The 19339-nt window shown below is 40.8% G+C and overlaps 1 long non-coding RNA gene across 1 annotated transcript in view; it reads left to right on the top strand.

Moving 5' to 3' along the window:
- The first annotated feature begins 4295 nt into the window (after positions 1–4295).
- The window catches only part of LOC140906563 (uncharacterized), a 39042-nt gene continuing 23998 nt past the window's right edge, over positions 4296–19339 (top strand). The window contains exons 1-2 of the long non-coding RNA XR_012157149.1: positions 4296–4454; positions 9728–9840. This is a non-coding gene — a long non-coding RNA (uncharacterized lncRNA). The remainder of the gene's footprint in view (positions 4455–9727; positions 9841–19339) is intronic.

Raw genomic sequence — 19339 nt, 5'->3', positions numbered from 1 at the left:
CAGTTGATAGATTGCAGGTGAGTTAGCAGGTCAAATTAAAGACTATGGGGCAGCCTACGCTTTAACTCAATCTTCTAACTCGTGAAAACTAGAAACTGCCTTGTCTTCAATAGCATTTTACCCTAAATTAGCTAACTTGAGTTAAGAACAAATCTTTTAGTCTTAGGGTATGTCTACACAGAAAAGAAAAACCCGTGGCTGGCCCGCACTATCCAACTCAGGTTTGCGAGGCACATGCTGTGGGGCTGTTTCATTGCTTCGTAGACTTCCAGGCTTCAGCTGGAGCCTGAGCTCTGGGACCTCCCCCTTGTGAAATCCAGGCCACAGTGTTTTCTCTGTATCCAGCTTATTTTACCAGCCATTAAACAAAAGGAAATCTAACACATTTTCTAGCTATATTACTTACTAACTTAACAGGAGTTGGAAGGCTGCCTTCCTGATCTGTTCCCGGCAAAAGCAACACACAGCCAGCCAGACCCTTTGTTCCCCCATCTCCAGATTTGAAAGCATCTTGTCCCCTCATTGGTCATTTTGGGTCAGGTGCCAGCGAGGTAACCTTAGCTTCTTAACCCTTTACAGGTGAAAGGGTTTTGCCTCTGGCCAGGAGGGATTTTATAGCACTGTATACAGAAAGGTGGTTACCCTTCCCTTTATATTTATGACAATCCTTAATCAGTTGTATTCAAGAGGGTCAGCAGAAGTCATGTTGAATTGCTTCTTCAGGCCTATGCTGGAGGAAGTGAGATGTTTTTCCCCAAAATGACACTCGGGGCTGGGACTAGGCCATCTCTGTAAAAGAAGGGGCACAGATTCAATGATGAAATCCTGGCCCTTTTAAAGTCCGTAGCAAAATTCCTATTGGCTTCAAGAATGCAAGATTTCACCTCAGATCTTTAAATTAAGAGAAGACTATGTATGAAAGGAAGCTGTACCTACTTTCTTTAAGCTGATAGATAATAACAGCAATAGGAGAGACAAGTATTGAGAGAAATAATTAACAGAGAAAAATACTGTGACATATAAATACTACTTGCAGGTTGGGCTGAGATGTGCGAATTTATAGCAGACAGCCTTAATGACCTCCCTTAACAAAACCCTATTTACTAATCTCACATTTGAGAAACTTGTTTGTCAGAGGCAAGGCACCTAAAAAAGATTAGACCCTTTAAAAATTTGCCTGATTTTCAGATTGCCAAGCAGCTGAAGCTCCCATTGACTTCATTGGAACTCGAGATGCTCAGCATTTCTGAAGAGCTGTCTGCATAGTTAAATGCCTACATCTAAATTTAGATTAACTTTAGGCCTTCAAGTTTGAAAATGCTGGCCTAGTCTTTCTACTGCATTAAACAGGCTTAAGGTAAATTGGTAGATACTTTAAGTGTCATCTTGCAGGGACAATAGTTGAATCATATTAATTCAGAGGCCCTGTCCTGGTCTAGTTTCCTCATAGGTATTTCAAGAATAGCATCCTGTCTACCTTGAAAACTTTATCTCAATTGATGAACAAACTACTAAACATGGAGCTATCTCCTTTGAAATATAATTTAGCAGGCTTTATCCCAGAAGTCTGAAGACATTTTAAAAGGGAAACATGGGGAGGCAAGAAATGATTCAGCTACACTTCAGACATATTTTTCTGTGTACTCTGTTGCATCCAGCTTGATCTTAGGTTGACATTGAAATCTCTCAGGTGAACATTGTGTATCTGAGAAGTACCACTGAGAGCCAAATAAACTGAAAGCAATAACAAGGTATGCTACACAGCCATGAAAGAAGCAGTAGGAGGCAAGGATTTGAACTTGCTTGAGGGTTATTGTTGTTGGTGGTGAATTGTTAGCTCAAAGCAGTTTATGCATGTTTGATGTTATAACCCAATGGATTTGGCAGGTGACACTGAGATTCTGAGGGCTAATCTAGGCTTTTGGCCTAAATTTGGATGCCACATCTGCATTTAATTGCTTGTACCAACATTTAAGCACTCAAATGCCTATTTTAGGCACCTAATTATTTTTTTGACTGCTCTGATGAAGAGCAGGGCACCTTACATGATACACTGAGCTTGAAAATAATTTTGGTAGGTATAAATCTTTCAGTGGGCTCTGTTCCTACTTTCAATGGCACTTGTGCCCCAATCATTTAGGAACTTTGGAAAATGTCACCCTAAATTCCTTGTTTGTTAAAGCCCAAATCTTGCAAGTTCTGCACAGATAAACTTCTGTACCTGAGCAGAGCCCCATTCAAGGGTTTGTCACCAAAAGATTTTAAAGAGATAGTGCATATGTATATGGTAACAAGAGTTATAACAGTTAATGAAAACAGAGAGCTTTGCAAGAGATATAAACTTCATGCTTCAGGCCTTAGTCTCCAACTGCTAGAGATAAAGATGAGACCATCATAGGGGCAAATTATTTCCTCTTTGGGCTCTTGCTATGGTGTTCTTGTACCTTCCTCTTTAGCATCTGTGGTCACTGTTGGAGATAGGATTGCAGACTAGATGACCGTGAATATGATTCCTTATGGCAATTCCTATGTTTCAAACTTGGTGTCTAGCATCGGGTGGCTGGGATTTGTGAATTCAATGGGATTTGGGCTTCTAAATTAAGCACTTTTAAAAGTTCCTTTTTCAAAAAGGGGAGTCTCAAAATAGGCTCCTACATTCATTTTTAGTCACCTGACTAGGTGGCCTGATTTTCACATGTGTTGAGTACTCAGCACTCTTGAAGATGAGGCCACTTATTTCAGTGACTCAATATGGATTTAGAAGCATAACTTCAGAATTTTTGAAAAATCTTCTTTTATGCAGGCAGTTCTTTTCATTATACCAAGTTATAGCTTTTTGAAATTTGAAGAACTTTCATCTAACTGCATGTTCCTCAAGTCACTCATATACAGATAATATCTGACTTGATGTAATGGTCTTCACTCAGGGTCTGGTTGGGGAGCATGCCTAGTGGTCACAGCCACAACACCTGACTGTCAAGTGCGGGTGTGGGGAGAGAAGCCCAGGCCCTCCCACTCCACTGGGCTCCAACCCAGGGCTCTTTGAGCTACCAGTGAACTGGCAACCAAGCCTTCTTAAGGCTGTCCTCCCAGGGCCTCTTCTTCTTGTCCATGCCCCCAGATCAGCTTAGTCCAGGGCTTTCCCCTGTTGAGGAAGTCCAAAGCAAAATAAGTAAGAGGAGTTACCAATGTCCAGGGTCCACAGACAAGGGAGAGGAGGATGCTCCTCTCTCTCATTTTCTCTGGGATAGGTCCTCCCTTCCCTCAGGGATGGCCTTTTTGGGCACTGCAGGTCTGCTCACCTCCAGCTCTGTCACCCAAATGAGCTAATTCCCTGTCCTTTAATTCCTCCATCAGTGCATTTGCTACAGGTGTGGCAGGGCAGGGCTGGCTGAGCCCAAAATAATCTCTTAACCCCTTGTTGCCCAACGGGGGGTTTGTACACCCCATCACACTTGACCAAATTAAAGGGAACCATATTAGATTGGATGAACAATGTATTAATACAATCCTAATTTATGTAACAATAAATATAGCCTGACTGTCTGGGCCACACACAAGACAGAAAACATAGCGCCCAGTGTTTAGTCCAGAGACAAAGACCAATGGGAAGAGGCTTCAAAAAAGCTAAATATTTTCCTTAAATTGTGCTACAAGTTACCCAGAGCAGGATCAATTTACTAGCTCTCAGAATCATCTAACAATGGCATTTTTCAAAAATTCTCAGTATCATTGTCATGATCCAGTTCACATATTTACTTCCCTCCCCCCAGTGCACCAGAAATACTAGGAAAATAAAGGATCAACCTTCGGAGACTTCCCCATTGGGTCTTCTGGCAATATTTTCCTCTCCATGCAAGAATTCCAGATAATACTCCCTGTACTCCAGCAGAACTGGAGCATGAGGACCCTGATGCCAGGTTAGCAGAAGGCAAACTCTGCAGTAAATTCTCATGTTTCTGTGGGGGACCTTGGAGAATTCTGTATTTTCATGAACAAATTTGTCAACCACAGGCTTTGAGCTAGTGAAAATTGCAACCAATAAATTCTACAACAGGATTTATAGGGAGTACCTATGGAGAAAATCAGAACTAAAGATAAATGTCTTGAAGAGTCTGACCTCAAATCAGGACAGTTACACAACAACCAACAAATGTGTTGCCACTGTTAAAAAACATGCCTCTGATTTGGGTCTTTCTTTCCCCCTTGCGCAACCTGAAGCAGGCAGTGTGAAATGCTAGTTTAATCTATGCTGGGCTTCTTAGTGGAATCTTCTGATTTTTGGAATAGGTAAATTTATGGAAGCTAAGAAGGGAAAGGAAAGAGGGAAAGGTTTTACCTGGGGCTGTAGCAAATAGCAGGGTGTTGGGTAGGAGTCTCTCTTAATAATCAGAAGGGAATAAGGGATTAGACATTGAAAGACGAGAAGAGGAATCTAATTGCAAATCCTGCAGGTACTGTGTTCCCTTATATAATCTGACTTCATTTTTGTTTTAGAAATTATGCCTTTTAAGTGGCAGCAAAATGCCAAATGAAAATGGCAACAGCACACTCATGAAAGTGCTGAGCCTAATTCCCTCTCTTTGCTTTTCTAAAACATTTAACTTATTGTGCTAAGTATATTTAAAACCTGAATGAATAATTTCTGTGTAATCTATTTTTTGTCTTTCACAAAACATATTTGATTATGTGCATATAGAATCAATATCTAGTTCTGCATCACTTTGTCTCTAGTTGATTTCAGTCCTACCTCTCTGCTTTATTTATTTTGTGTAACTTAAGTAACACTAATAAATGTTCCCTTATAAGCAAGTTACTAGTGTGGAAAACATTTGAGGACATGGTTTTTGAGATTTTAGTGGTGCTGGATACTTTTTTCTAACAACCTTGCATGTAGGAGCTTGAAATATGTGTTTTTCCTGATCATTTGTGTCTTTTTCTTACACTAATTTTCCTCCCCAAGTTGATATTTAGAACTAAAATTGACATGGTTGTTTTTGACTAAAAAATATACCTTAAGATATTGTATTTTTTGTCAAGCATCCTTGGACTTTATCCACCATTCCTGTGAGCCTGAAAATGCTCCAGCCCATTCAAAAATTTAGTAATGGGAGCATTCCCACTGAAATCTATGGGCTTGATTCTCTGTTACCATAATATTGCTTTACACAGTTCTGGCAGTGCAAGGGGGCCTTAAAATGGGAGTAAATGGCATTTGCACTCACCTTTTCACTGCCTGAGTGGTGTAAGTGGCCTTAGTGTAAATCATAATCAAGCCTTATGGGACTACTCACACACATAAAATTATACTGAAATAAAACACAATTAGAAACACCTAGGTGGTTACAGGGCCAAGACCTTTGCACGGATCTCTTATTGACATCAGAAGGAGTTCTCTGAAGGCTGGATCAGGCCTTTTGTTTGCACACTAGCTTCTTTGATTCATGTCACAGCAGCTATGCGAAGAGTGTTTGCTTATTAACTACTATGGCAGAGCCAGGTAAGGGAGCACAATGTATTCCTTTCAGTGGGCCCCATAAAAATAAGCCGGATCTTACTGACACTAAAATTAATGGGACAGAGATCTCGAGAGAGACCAGACCCATGTTGGCTATTTTTAATACTTTTTTTTTAATGATAGGCTTATGTACTTATTAAAAAATTTTTTTTTGATCATATTCTGTACTCAGATACAGACATACAATTCTCCATGACGAACAGCAAGAAAATGAATGTAGTGGGAAGTAGCTGCTGTGAATGAGGGGGGGCAAAGGGGGGGGATAGGAGGAGGAGCAAGCGGAGCTACTGCAAGTCAGTGACGGGGGAGAGTCAGCCAGCGCCAGGCTGTGAAAGGGTGTCCCAGCAGTTCCTCCTGCTGTTCCTAAGGCAGTTTCTCAGTTGCCTGGTGCCTTTTGCTCTCCTCCCAGCTCAGTGATTGGCGCCCTGTGCACTGATGCTCCCCTGTCCCCACCCTACCCAGTGGCAGTACCCTGTGCCCCACCCTACCCAGGCTGCTGGCACATGTGCTCCTGCCCCTCTCCCTGGCCAAGTGTCTCCACCAGAACCCACAGTGACAGGAAGACAGGGAAACAGGAACTGATCCTGCCTGCTTTCCAACACTTGGCCCAATTTCCAGACCATGGTGGCCACGCCAGCCCCTCCTCTGAATCCTACTCCCACCTCCATGAGCTACTGTGCAGCTAGAAAACATTGTGCCCCCTCTTCCCCCCCCATATTTCCTCTGCAATATTTCCATTTCCCTCCTTGCCCTCCCCCACTTTCAGTTGCCCCCATATGAATTGAAGGTCATAGGGTGAAATTACAAGTGAGAATTGTGAGCACTTAATTTAGAAAACAAAACGAAAATCATTAGCCTCAGAAAAACTCATTGTAACAATTTGAAAGAAGATAGGTGACATTTTGAGCTTCTAAAACCTTGGTATTGTCTCTTTAATACGGAAAGGGGCAACTGTGGCATGTAAACAGCAAGAGAGAGCCTGTCCTTCTTTCCGCTGTCCCTCTTGTGACATTATTCTTTTCCTAACAATATGAAATGTATTCAAAGATTTTTTTTTCTCTGCTGAATTAATTATTTAGTCATCATCGGCTATTGTTCATAAATTGTTGAAAGCGGCAGAAAGGCACTAAAGCAGAAGCGATGATTACCTTCTGAAATTGCAGACATCTACGCAGTTCAGCAGTCATTAGCACGTAAGGTTATGAGATGGAGAGAAGAATGGACTGGAAAAATATAGGTTGAAGAACTGAATTTATGTCTCTGAAGTGTCTCTCTCATGAAGCCTGATTCTTCAAGGTGCTGAGCGCCTCTTGAGGGATGCTGAGAGCCCACAAGCCCCACTGAAAGGAAAGGGATTTGAGGAGGCTCAGTACTCCTCAGGAGGCACTCAGCACCTTGCAGGATAAGCCCCAGATTTCAGATTTAATTTAGTCATTTCTCACAAACCAGGGATGGCTTTATTATTTGTTTTTCTACTTTATAACTTTTCAAATGGGCCTTGGGTTACAAGCGGAATGAATTATACTGAAGAAATGCTTTTCATCCTAGCTGGAATTTACACTTTGCTTCAGTAGTTGCTTTGGGCACAATCCTATTAGGTGCTGAACACCCTGAATTCTGATGTCAACAGAAATTAAGGATACTCAGCACCTTGTTGTTTGACAAAAGAAAAAATGTTTTGCCCTTCCCCCACCCTCCCGCGCAAGAAAAAATTGAAACTGTTGTGAAACAGTGTTGGGTTCGAAATACCTGACTCACAAAAAAATTGGTTAAAAACCTTTCAAGACTGTCAAACTAGAAATTTTCACTTTTTTGAGCCATTACCACTTTCTATTTATGAACTTTACTAAACTTACCCTTAAAAAAGGTTTAAAAGGGGAGGAAAGATCAAAATTAAAACAAAATGGTTTGCAAATATTGAAAAGAAACATTTCAATTGACCCAAACTAATTTTTCGTGAGATTGTGGGTTTGCAAACATTATTAGTAATTATTACTATTATTGTGATTTTGACTTGTCCTAATTAGAGATGGCAAATTTTATCAAAATGTCAAAAATTCTTGCAGGAAATTTGCAACTGACTAATGATTCTGAGTGCTCCACATGAGATGGTTTATAAGGGCCTGAATTTCAATGCACTGATGCTTACCACTTTCTGAAAATCAAGAGCCTAAGATGTCTCAAGATACTCAAAAATTGAGGCATTCAGAATCATGTTCTTTTTGAAAATCTTGGCCATGTTTGTTATGTTCACAGTATAGACACAGAAAAATGAGGTAAAACATAAATACTGCTACTGGAAGGTTGCAACAGAACAATACTTTATTTCTTAGACTCCAGAATACCACACAAGAACCCAAAAAGACAGAGACAGAGACAGAAAAACAATAATGGCAAGCTGCTCCCTAAGACAGTGAGGCACAACCCACACATCTTACTTTTAGCTGGCTCTTTTCATAATGGCTAGCTGCATGCTTTGCTGTAGAGCCCTCTACTCTGCAAGCATCCTCAACACGGCTCTTAAAGTAAAGTGTGCAATTCCAGCACAGTTATATACCACACAAAACTAAGAGGTCTGATGAAGACCTTTGCAGATAGTTTTGTACATTTCATGACTGGAGAACTGTAAATTTTTGTCATTATGAGCCTCAATTTTTCCTCTACAGGTATTTCATTTACACTATAATAAAGTGTCACAAAACAAAGCAATAGTAATATAGTCATCAGTAATTAACAAAACCTAAATATTTCCCAATTTCAGGATAAGAGTAATTCCCATTCACTTCAGTGGGAGTTGCTTTTATCCTGCATGGAAAAATAGAGCTCGTGGAGAGAATCTTACACAACTGTTTTACACTTCTTAATCTTGCACTGTTAAATAAGTAGTACAGCCAGCATCAGATTGCCTTTCTTTTTGTGGATTTGGAGGATGGGTTTTCTGAAGTGGCCAGTCAAGATTCAAGAACCAACCCAATCTAGTACTTATTCTTTTAAAACGCACACACACACATACACAGAGAGAGAGAGAAATGGGTAGGAAGAATGACAATAGGAATGGTGATAATGTTGTTATTGGTAAGTAAGTATTACTAGTGCTAAGATTATTTTGATCATTACTATTAAGTCTTTATTCATATCTATATTTGTGTAAATTAAGTCAGAAGACAGTAGATAAAAGAGGAAAAGGCAATTAGCGAGAGGGTTCAGCAACTTCAATAACTGGCAGCACCTCTTGGTAGGCTTTCAAATTGTGAGTTCTTCCTTTAAAAAGAGCAGCAAGCAGATTTTTCCATGGTTGAGCAATAAGAGAAACAACTGACCTTGTTATTTACAAAACAACTTGTCTCAGGATGCTACATATAACGCAGGCTTGATCATTGCTTTCTTTCCCTGGTTTAATGTTCATTCAGAATATCAACCTTTCATTGTCCTTGAAATTTTGCATAGGGCATTTTACTAGTACATATTTGTTGTTCGCAAAAAGAAAAGGAGTACTTGTGGCACCTTAGAGACTAACCAATTTATTTGAGCATGAGCTTTCGTGAGCTACAGCTCACTTCATCAGATGTTTACCGTGGAAACTGCAGCAGACTTTATATACACACAGAAATCATGAAACAATACCTCCTCCCACCCCACTGTCCTGCTGGTAATAGCTTATCTAAAGTGATCAACAGGTGGGCCATTTCCAGCACAAATCCAGGTTTTCTCACCCTCCACCCCCCCACACAAATTCACTCTCCTGCTGGTGCTAGCCCATCCAAAGTGACAACTCTTTACATAATCAAGTCGGGCTATTTCCTGCATAGATCAAGGTTTTCTCACATCCCCCCCACCCCCATACACACACAAACTCACTCTCCTGCTGGTAATAGCTCATCTAAACTGACCATTCTCCAGGTTTAAATCCAAGTTAAACCAGAACATCTGGGGGGGGGATAGGAAAAAACAAGAGGAAACAGGCTACCTTGCATAATGACTTAGCCACTCCCAGTCTCTATTTAAGCCTAAATTAATAGTATCCAATTTGCAAATGAATTCCAATTCAGCAGTTTCTCGCTGGAGTCTGGATTTGAAGTTTTTTTGTTTTAAGATAGCGACCTTCATGTCTGTGATTGCGTGACCAGAGAGATTGAAGTGTTCTCCGACTGGTTTATGAATGTTATAATTCTTGACATCTGATTTGTGTCCATTTATTCTTTTACGTAGAGACTGTCCAGTTTGACCAATGTACATGGCAGAGGGGCATTGCTGGCACATGATGGCATAGATCACATTGGTGGATGTGCAGGTGAACGAGCACATCTCGTTGAACACATCAGGTGAACACATCAAGTTGTTTCATCTCTTACTTAGGGGTTGGATGGGGAAGGGAACGTTACGGAGCCATAAAGACAGGTTTTAATTGTTAACAAACAAGACAGTTGTCAGGAAGTTCTAATGTGACATTTTTACTAAGCTGAGCTGAAGTAATGTTGCACTAGCTTACCAGACAGAGACTTTCAGAGTTCTCAGCTTGAATAGCAACTTTGATATAAATATAAAATGACCAGAGGGAACTCTCTTTTGTGATTTTCAGCAGCACTTGACATACATTTTTACTGACATTTCCCATCATATCACCAACTTTTTCAGGAGGAAAAATATTGTAGCTTTTTGCCCCTTCTTTCTTTAGGATCAAAAAGTTACACTGCACAGATAACTGGCAACAACAGAGTTGACAGAGATTTTCTTTATGGAAAAACTTAAATTCAAATGACAACCAGTGAGCTATTAAAGGAACTTATTTTAGTATTGTTGACTGTTGGGAATGGAGTGAATAGGGCTAATTTTGGAACATAGCTTTTTTGATGTATTTATCCAATATGATAAGACTGATCATCCCTCCCCTATGGAAGGGGTCCTCTATGCCAGTGGTTCTCAACCAGGGGTCTGGGGCCCCCTGAGGGGGGCACACAAACAAATTTCAGGGGGTCTGCCAAGCAGGGCCAGTGTTAGACTCCCTGGGTCCCAGGGCAGAAACGGTGCCACCAGGGGCTGAAGTCGAAGCCTGATCAATTTAGCTTCACAGGACCCTCTGTGGTGTGGGGCCCTGGGCAATAGTCTTGCTTGCTACTTCTGCTTTTATATGCAGAAAAACAGTTGAGGTACAGGTGGGCCATGGAGTTTTTATAACATGTTGGGGGGGCTGCAGAAAGAAAAAGGTTGAGAACCCCTGCTCTATGCTTAGATCGCCTCAGCCACCCCACTCATGGAAATGGTGGCTCAGCCATCTTTGCTTCAGTGTTCCCACCCTTCTCCTCAGACCATATAGAGGGAGATCCATGAGGAGGGATGTGGCAAGTTGAGGGAAGAGTAGACTGGGTAAGAGGGATTCTTACAGTGCTGACGGTGGAAAAATAATAGGCTCAGGTTGGATTCATTTTCCGCTGTCTTTGCTCTGCATTGGGGCTTCCCACTTTATGAGGGATCCCTTATGCAGCCACTAGCTTCAAAAGTCCTTTCGCATAACTTTTGGGAAACTGTTGAGTCTGTGGACAGGCCTCACTGCCTGTTTCATGGGGATGGGAGGAAACAACTTGTGAAAAATCCACCTCAAGGAGAACTTTATCGAAATTTCCTCCACTACAGTGTCCTCAAATAAGTTTTCCCACTGGAAGGTGCAATCGAGCCTAACAAGAGGTTATCATTCTATATTTTATATGATTGATACTTTTCTAAATAAGTTGATAAGTAAAGTAGACTATTTAATCTGATTACATGATGATTATGAACACCAAATTGCATGACTGTTTTTCAATATAGCATTTTTGGGGAGAAAAGATACAGTTTTGATGACACAGTATTCAGTGCAAAAAATCATTCTGTCAACTCAAACAAGGAATAGGAAAATTATATGCTTCAGGTGAGAACAGCACAGAGAACATGATGATGCTACAAAGGCTATAGAAATAATATGTTAGTGACACAGATGCAGTAAAAACAGCAATGGCTTTGTCACTGGGTCATAGAATCGTTGAATATCTGCGTTCGAAGGACCTCAGGAGGAGGTCATCTAGTCCAACTCCCTGCTCAAAGAAGGACCAACCCCAACTAAATCATCCCAGCCAGGACTTTGTCAAGCCTGACCTTAAAAACCTCAAAGGAAGGAGCTTTCACCACCTCCCTAGGTAATGCATTCCAGTGCTTCACCACCCTCCTAGTGAAAAAGTTTTTCCTAATATCCAACCTAAACCTCCCCCACTGCAACTTGAGACCACTATTCCTTGTTCTGTCATCTGCTACCACTGAGAACAGTCTAGATCCATCCTCTTTGGAACCCCCTTTCAGGTAGTTGAAAGCAGCTATCAAATCCCCCCTCATTCTTCTCTTCTGCAGACTAAATAATCCCAGTTGACGGGTCATCCCCATCAATGTCATTTCTACTGTTCTTTGGTACAAACAGAATTCGTTGAGCAAAAATGATCTTTAACCAGTGTGGGGTAGGCCTGTATTCACATTAATGGGAATTTTTAAGCTCCCCTAAAAGTTCATTCTTCAATTTGTTTTTTATATCTTAAGAGATGAATGGAGGGGAAAACATATATACTAGGTAATGTTTTAAATTTACTTCTTAAAGCAATATCTGTTTTGTACTCTTGAACCTATTTTTTTTTCAGTTTAGCATTACACAGTTATATTCTTCCTCTCATAGGATAGCTGGTCAATCAATTTAGTCATTTAATTCAGTATACATAGGGCAGGCAGAAATTAATTACTTTCAGAAATTAGATATAGTGAATAGGGAAATAAGATACAAGGCTTTTATTGAACAGATTTTAACAAGTTCTTCTGAATTACATAATGAAGATGTGATCATCTGATATGTATCAGGAAAGGCTATTTAATAAGAGACCCTCTACTTTCAACACTGGTTTTTATCTTTGTGACATTCTGCTCAGGATACCCATAACTGTAAACCATTTTGTTACCCTCTGCCTCAGCAATTTGCTAAGCTGTGTGTCAGCTCCCTGGCACTCCAGCCTGTCTCCCTTGCCAGCAAACTCCTCGAGACTCTGCCAGTCTTTACCTTGCCTTGCAGGTAACAATCACTGAAGTTTCCAAGTCTCCCTGGAATGTCCAGTCTCTCTTACTGGACACTCACAGAAATCATTAAGTTTGCTGCCTCCAAAGAGACAGAGCACACAGCACTGAGATAGTTTATAGTAAAACTAAGAATAAATTTATTAACAAAGAGCAGAGATCTAAGTGATACTAAACAAGAGAAAAAGATACAAATAGGGTTACAAACAAAACAAAACATGCTTTCAATCATCTAAATTTTTTAATTTGAACTGGTTACAATCTTTGCCTAAGAAGTTTTCTAACTTGTATCAAGTTACCTGCATCTCTAGCCCTTGTGGCCAGTGGATCCAAGTTTCATAGAGAGTACTGTTCACTATGTTCCCTAAGTGCTGAATAATGAAAATGACTTTTTGCTCCCCTTATATTATCCAAAGTCCATTTTCTCCAGCTTAAGAGTCAGGAAGGATTCCTGGGGTGCAGATTCTATCCCCTGATGTGATCACCAAGCTGCCACTTCTTAGCTTGATTGCTTTACCTTATTAGTAAAAGTACTTTCATTGTTCGCTGGCATACAAAGCTTGACCCAGGCAGGTAAATCCATATTCCTTTCTCTAAGGCAAGCTGGTTTATCGGCTCTCCCCAGACCATGTTTTAGGAACATAGTTCCAGCACACATACATAATTCTTTACATACCACTGTACATACATCACACAATGATATTCATGGGCAGCATTTCACCAGATTTCATAAAAAGACTTTACTCGATCCATTATTGTAGTAGAATTATATTGTATACAATCAGTTGATTCATTTTTTATTCTTTGCTGTTCAGACCCTGTTCTCCCCCTGGGGTGTCTGGACCCTGATTGTGATAATCTTTTAATGTCTTACTCTTCCAACTTAGATGTTTCCCATCCCCAAAATAGTGAGTGAAGATCCTTTTTCCAGCTGACACGGTGGTCTCTATTGGAATCAAGGAATTATTACTGCATGGTGTAAACACAAACAAACATCTGTTCCTTTTGTTCTTGTACTAGTAATTAACATGATATCAGGAAGCGGATTTCTCACAGGAGAGATTCATACAACAGTCTTACAAGTGTGGAAGCGAGATTTGCATTCTGAGACTGCTGAAGATTATTTTTAAACCTGCAGTCAGACGATCTAGTTTCCAGAGAGGATTTAAAAAAAAAAAATCAAACAAACTCCAAAACCCACCCGCCCACACACACACAGGCCACACATTGCTATGTCTCAAACATTGTGAAAATACCATAAAATACATTGGAAGGAGGCTGTTCTGGAGATAAAAACTCTTTAATTTCTTCCAGAACACCACTGTTTGCAATAGTATTAGTCCAGTATTTTGGCTCTATCACCATTCACTTCATGGTAACTGAGACAAATGAAGTGCAGGTGAATGATTTTTTCTTGCTGTCTCCATTTTAAATGGTTTTTCAAGACTGAGGCCCTGGCCTCTCAGGTGCTAAGCATCTGTCAAGACATGAGGTAATGAGGGGTAAACAGTGAGGTGACAAAATTTGCAGAGGATATAAACCTATGCAAGATAGTTAAGCCCCAAGCAGACTGCGAAGAGCTACAAAAGGATCTCACAAAACTGGGTGACTGGGCAACAAAATTGCAGATGAAATTCAATGTTGATAAATGCAAGATGCTGAATACCATCCGCTTCCACTAGCACCCTTGCAGGATCTAGCCCAGGAGTCAGCAGGCTAAAAGAGAGAGATGTTTCTTCCTATTAACAAAGTGTTTATTCACAACTTTATTAGATCATAGCCATTGTCATCTATATTTTTCATGGCTTCCCCTTTTCATTTATATGTCCCATATTTTGTGTATTGTAGCTGATCAGATTTTGGGGAAGAACAATGGGAACATACAGTCACCTCCAAAGCCCACTCAAGTAAATGGAGAGACTCCACTTCATGTCAATAGATTTTGGGGCCAGCCTACTGAGAACAATACTATGTATTTGAAAAAGGTATTCAAGTCAATTTTGGGAGGAAGCACAAAGGAAGCTGCTGCAAGATATCAGGAAAATGTGTGTTTAAAATGAGCAATTTATTTCTTAAACGGGGCTGAGGAAACACTAGCAGAGCCTATTGTGCCACTTTTTCTGGTACCCTGTCTCACCCACCAGTGACCTTTCTACTTCATGTAAGTATATTTAGCAACAAATGGTAGTTGTCAAAGCTAGAAAGGAGGTGGTTGCAGTAGTCAAGACATAAGGTAATGAGGGGTAAACAGTGAGGTGGCAACATTTGCAGAGGATATAAAACTACTCAAGGTAGTTAAGTCCGAAGCAGACTGCAAAGAGCTACAAAGGGAACTCAGAACCTGGGTGACCGGGCAACAAAATGGCAGATGAAATTCAATGTTGATAAATGCAAGGTAATGCGCATTAGAAAACATAATCCCAACTATACATATAAAATGAAGGGGTCTAAATTAGCTGTTACCACTCAAAGAGATCTTGGAGTCATTGTGGATAGTTCTCTAAAAACATCCACTCAATGTGCAGCAGCAGTCAAAAAAGTGAACAGAATGTTGTGAATTATTAAGAAAGGGATAGATAATAAGACAGAAAATATCATAATGCCTCTATATAAATCCAAGGTATGCCCACATCTTGGATACTGTATGCAGATGTGGTCACCCCATCTCAACAAAGGTATATTGGACTTGGAAAAGGTTCAGAAAAGGGCAACAAAATGATTAGGGGTATGGAATGGCTGCCGCATGAGGAGAGATTAATAAGACTGGGACTTTTCAGCTAGGAAAAGAGATGACTAAGGGGGGCTATGATAGAGGTCTATAAAATCATGACTGGTGTGCAGAAAGTAAATAAGGAAGTGTTATTTACTCCTAATAACACAAGAACTGGGGGTCACCGAATGAAATTAGTAGGCAGCAGGTTTAAAACAAGCAAAAGGAAGTATTTTTTCACACAACACACAGTCAACAAATCATGGAGCAGGTCTCAAGGAATCAATTCTGAAGCACTTAGGGGAGAGGAAAGTGATCAGGAACAGTCAGCATGGCTTCACCAATGGCAAGTCATGCCTGACTAATCTAATTGCCTTCTGTGATGAGATAACTGGCTCTGTGGATGAAGGGAAAGCAGTGGACATGTTGTTCCTTGACTTTAGTAAAGCTTTTGACATGGTCTCCCACAGTATTCTTGCCAGCAAGTTAAAGAAGTATTGGCTAGATGAATGGACTAGAAGGTGGATAGAAAGCTGGCTAGAGTGTCGGGCTCAACGGGTAGTGATCAATGGCTCCATGTCTAGTTGGCAGCAGGTATCAAGTGGAGTGCCCCAAGAGTCGGTCCTGGGGCCAGTTTTGTTCAATATCTTCATAAATGATCTGGAGGATGGTGTGGATTGCACCCTCAGCAAGTTTGCAGATGACACTAAACTGGGAGGAGAGGTAGATAAGCTGGAGGGTAGGGATAGGATACAAAGGGACCTAGACAAATTAGAGGATTGGGCCAAAAGAAATCCGATGAGGTTCAACAAGGACAAGTGCAGAGTCCTGCACTTAGGACGGAAGAATCCCATGCACAGCTACAGATTAGGAACCGAGTGGCTAGGCAGCAGTTCTGCGGAAAAGGACCTAGGGGTTACAATGGACGAGAAGCTGGATATGAGTCAACAGTGTGCCCTTGCTGCCAAGAAGGCCAATGGCATTTTGGGATGTATAAGTAGGGGCATTGCCAGCAGATCGAGGGACGGATTGTTCCCCTCTATTCGACACTGGTGAGGCCTCATCTGGAGTATTGTGTCCAGTTTTGGGCCCCACACTACAAGAAGGATGTGGAAAAATTGGAAAGAGTCCAGCGGAGGGCAACAAAAATTATTAGGGGACTGGAACACATGACTTATGAGGAGAGGCTGAGGGAACTGGGGATGTTTAGTCTACGGAAGAGAAGAATGAGGGAGGATTTGATAGCTGCTTTCAACTACCTGAAAGGGGGTTCCAAAGAGGATGGTTCTAGACTGTTCTCAGTGGTAGCAGATGACAGAACAAGGAGTAATGGTCTCAAGTTGCAGTGGGGGAGGTTTAGGTTGGATATTAGGAAAATCTTTTTCACTAGGAGGGTGGTGAAGCACTGAAATGCGTTACCTAGGGAGGTGGTAGAATCACCTTCGTTAGAGGTTTTTAAGGTCAGGCTTGACAAAGCCCTGGCTGGGATGATTTGGTTGGGGATTGGTCCTGCTCTGAGCAGGGGGTTGGACTAGATGACCTCCTGAGTTTCCTTCCAACCCTGATATTCTATGATTCTATGAACTCCTTGCCAGAGGATGTTGTGAAGTCCAAGACTATAACAGGGTTCAAAAAATAACTCAATAAATTCATGGAGGATAGGTCCATCAATGGCTATTAGCCAGGATGGGCAGAGATGGTGTCCCTAGCCTCTGTTTGCCAAAAGCTGGGTATGTGCAACAAGGAATGGATCACTTGATAATTACCTGTTCTGTTCATTCCCTCTGGGGTAGGGGTTCTCAACCTTTTTTCTTTCTGAGCCCCCCCAACATACTATAAAAACTCCACGGCCCACCTATGCCACAACAACTGTTTTTCTGCATATAAAAGCCAGGGCCGGCATTAGGAGGTAGCAAACAGGGCAACTGCCTGGGGCCCCATGCCAATAGAGGGCCCCACAAAGCTAAGTTGCTCAGGATTCAGCTTCAGACCCAGGTGATGGGGCTCGGGACGGTGTGGCTTTGGCTTTCTGCCCTGGGCCCCAGTAAGTCTAATGCTGGCCCTGCTTGGCGGCCCCTCTACAACTTGCTCGCGGTGCCCTAAGGGGGTCTCGGACCCCTAGTTGAGAACTGCTGCTCTGGGGCACCTGGCATTGGTCACTGTCGGAAGAGAGGATACTGGGCTATATGGATCTTTGGTCTGACCCAGTATGGCCGTTCTTATGTTCTTATGACCTGGACTAGAGTTATAGCAGTATGAACAGGGGAGAGGCTGGATCTTAGAGATGTTTTGTAAAAAGCAGCTGTACAATTTAGACATGGGTCTAGAAAGAGGGCCAAGTCAAAGTTTACAGACTTGGGTGACAGTGAGGATGGTGGTGTTTTCCACAGAGATTGAGAAAGGGAGACAGTTTTTGAAAGAAAGACTAAGAGTTCACTTTTGGCCATGTTGAGTTCAAATTGATGGTCGGACATCCACAAGGAGATGTTGGCAAGAGAGAGAGGCCAAGATTTTAGTTTGGACAAAAATAATCAAGTCTGGAATGGAAAACCAAATCTCTGAGGTAACAATGTAAAGATGATCATGAAAAGAAATAAAATATTAACCTAGTCTTGAGGAGCCTGTACCCCATCTCTAGCAATAATCTCTGAGCAAGGAGCACAGAGCAGCCCAACAGTTAAGAGTATTGTTTTTCTCCATGAGGAAAGGGAGAAAGAAAGCCTTTCAAATCCTAGCTACTTTCAAACAGCCATGATGAGGAAGGAGCAGGGTGAAGGTATGATCTTGCATCCAGTATGATTGCAGAAAATCACATCATAATCACATGCTATGTTCTGACATTATGTTAGGATAATTGAGCCATAATATTGCATCAGTACATAATGACATTATTGGGCCAATGCAATATCATCACTAAATGGTTTAAAGTTATGATGCAGATATCACAGTGCAGTTTCAGAACCTTGCTGGCTTACTGTGTGACTCTCTGTCAACTTCAGATGATGACAAATGTCTGCCCAGCTCTAAAAGATCAAATATCTCTACTTGAATTCCCATTCTTACCACACTATTTCCAATTAGCAGTATTTTGGTTTAGCTGTGATCTTCACCTCACTTAATATAATGTCATGCTTGTAATCAATCAGCTATAACCTTTCACTGATATAAGTGATTGGATGTTGATCTAGTACCTAAGCTGAGCTTCCCACTCTAACTTGGGCTTTCTATGGGAAAGCTGAATTTCATTCAAAGAAACCCCTGCCAAGATGCCCAAGTGCTGGACTATAATTAAAGAATACATTATAAAAATACAGTACAATTAATCATCTTAAAAAAAAACACAAACAAAAAACCCTCATAAAACTGAAATAAAACCAAACTGAACAAAAAAAAATAAATAAAAAAGGAGGGGGGAGGAAATTCAACATGGGGAGGCAAGGGAAACAGAGAAACTTTTAAAATTGTTGGAGTTGCACTGAAAAGATGTCATTTGTGTTAATTTTTTAGGTTTTAATCATTATTAACATTCATTAACAATTTCTCTTTGTATGAAGTAAAAATTCCTATATATGCAGTCTTGGTTGTTCTGCACTTGGAGTGCTGTACTCAGGCTTTGAATCTTCTTTAAAAACAAAAGACCGACAAACTGGAGGGGACCCAAAAATGGGTAACAAAGATGACAAAAGACAAGAGGATATGACTTATGAAGAAACATTAACGAAGTGTGTAACCTAGAGGAAAAAAATGATGCAGGATGGGGATGGAGATGAATATAAGTATCTATAAATAATGGAGAGATAGGAACATAAAAGAGGGGGGAGGAATATTTAAGATGATGAAGGGTTATAAAATCAGGAGTAGAAGCCTGAAACTAAAACAAGAAAAATAATTTACGTGTTAATACAAAAAGTTATAATAGTAATGTCAATTAGAAAATGGAATAATTTGTCAAGGGGGATATGTGTAACAATACTACCTAGGGTATCAATAAGTAAACTTTAACAAAAAAAATACCTCATCATTTAATA

This window comes from Lepidochelys kempii, chromosome 2 (genome assembly GCF_965140265.1).
Source record: "Lepidochelys kempii isolate rLepKem1 chromosome 2, rLepKem1.hap2, whole genome shotgun sequence".
Classification (NCBI taxonomy): Eukaryota; Metazoa; Chordata; order Testudines; family Cheloniidae; genus Lepidochelys; species Lepidochelys kempii.
This window is presented reverse-complemented; position numbering and strand designations above follow the sequence as displayed.